The sequence below is a fragment of the Penaeus japonicus genome, unplaced genomic scaffold (assembly GCF_977035675.1).
Source record: "Penaeus japonicus unplaced genomic scaffold, GWHDUDI00000001_assembly GWHDUDI00000038, whole genome shotgun sequence".
NCBI lineage: Eukaryota > Metazoa > Arthropoda > Malacostraca > Decapoda > Penaeidae > Penaeus > Penaeus japonicus.
The window spans coordinates 14247068-14249567 of record NW_028234440.1 but is presented as its reverse complement, the minus strand read 5'-3'; positions in this window follow the sequence as shown (position 1 = coordinate 14249567).

Genomic DNA, 2500 nt, shown 5'->3' with positions numbered 1-2500 from the left:
CAATGATGCCGGTGATAATGACGATGGTATTGTCATCAGTAATGACTAAACGAATAATGATAACAAAAATAATGAATATAATAATGATAACAATAACAATTATAATAATAGTGATAATATTATAATTATGAGGATTCTACTGCTAGTAATAATGACAATAATAATAATGATAGCAACAATAATTACAATAATATTAATATAACTAATAATGATGATAATTATAATGATAAAATTGATCATAGTAATGATTATTAGCTATGATAATAAAGATATTAGGAAAAGTAATGATAATAATATATATGATGATAAGGATAACACTGATAATATAATATAAATGAGGACGATAATGAAAATACCAATAATAATGAAACTGATGATAAAAAAGAACATACAAAAACAATGACAATACTAACGTTAAAAATGAAAAATTCGATAATGGCAATAATAACAATAATGATAATGATAGCAAATTAGATGATAATGATGATGGTGATAATGATTACAGTGAATTTATTATTGATCAAGATTATGATAATAATTTTGATGATACTAATGATCCATGATTACAATAATGATGTTGATAATAATAATTATGATAATGATAACACTAAGATTATTAAGGATAATGATGATAATAATGTTCATAATGATGCTAATAATACCAAAAATATTGTAATGATTCTAATATTCATAATAATGATAATGATGATAATAATGATGTTGATAAAATAATAATGCTAATGATAATAGTAATATTAATAATTAAACAATAATGATAAATACGAAAATGATAATGATGTTAATAACAGTTATTACCATTTTCAAACAATTCCTTGTGTTTGAATTGAATGAATTTCGTCTGCTTGCTGGCCCAGCTTGTCACAGGCTATTAACATATGCAGGATCTCTCTCTCTGTCTTTCTATCTCTGTGTCTGTCTCTGTCTGCCTCTATCTGTCTCTGTCTGCCTCTATCTGTCTCTGTCTGTCTGTCTGATTTCGAGTCTATATACGAGTAAATAACAGACTGCCATAAGTTGATTACAAAAAGGACGTCGTCTATAGTCATTGGTGTGAACTGTATTGTGTACTGATTATGGTAACAATTCATAGCATAGGTTCTACGGAATGAACATCTTGTCTTCTGGATTCAATCCCACTCACGTGAGGTTGCCGGTGCGGATTTTCGCCCTCCTTAGTGTTCTGTTTCTTGCATCTTCCTCCTTCTATCCCTTTGCGTTCAGATCCTCCTTCACACAGTCTTTCCATCTCCCCTTTGGTTTTCCCCTCCTTCTCTGCCCAGCCACCTCCTCCCTCACTCTATTCCCTACGTAGCTCTCCTCTCTCCGCACAACTTTAACCTGGCCTCTCTCAACTCTTCCACTGCCACTCTTTCTCTCAACATTTCGTTCTTAATCCTATCCTTCAATAAGAACAGAAGAAAGAAAAAAATGCCCAGGAAATCATGACAGAAAAAGCCAAAAACAAAGAAAAGGAAATAAAACCAATAAAAGAAGTATCTCAACTCAAAACGCCTGGAAACCATTAATAAGCCAAGTAAGCCAAGACATAAAAAAAAAGAAAAAAAAAAGAAAAGAAAAAAGAACAGACAGTGCAGCTGGCACTCCCAGACAATCTTTCTAAAGAAATCCTTATCACCTTTCTGCATGCCCACATCCAGAACTTAATAAACCCGACAGTCGGTTTCAGACATGTAAAAAATACCCTAGCCGTAAAAAAACGCCCACTGCTCGCCCTGGGAGAATCCGACTCATGGGGGATTCTAAAGTAATCCCTTCCAACACAAACCTCAGCACGTCGGCAACCATGGGTCTGGACAATCAGATAAAACTCATATTTGACAAACAGCACAATCAGTCAGACGAGAAAAAGTAAAATCCCCTACCAACGTCACCCAGTCACCTGAACAGGAGGCAACAGCACATCTGCCACCACAACCGCCTCGACACCCTCCCAAACAGACAAAAAAACGTAGCAGAACCGATGGTACAAACGCCGGTTCAGGCTACACAAACCGCTGTCAGGCCGAAACAACCCACACAAACACACCCAGGACCGCAGTAGATCCAACTCACGAAACCGGTAGATTAAAGAGAAAAAAAAGAATATCACAGGGCCCTGCCCAGAACACCAAACAGCTAGCACCAACATGTACAGCAATAGCAACAGCCCTGTAAGGCTGCTGGACGGCATAGTACCTAACGCGTCCTACTAGAGCATTCGACTGTATACCCAAGAACCTCGCAAATACGACTGGACCGACACACATCAAATTGGCAGAAAAATCGCCAAAGGTAACATCAAATGGATTTATTCCGACTTATCCAATGCAGACATGGTCACAGTCAACACTTTACACAAAAACCTCCTTGCTGGTGAGATGGACATCTACATACACATGATAAGGTACAAACGAGCTGAGCAATGGATACCTTCCTGCAGAACAGCAGAAATCACGAATTTGTTCCTTTGTTAACTAAC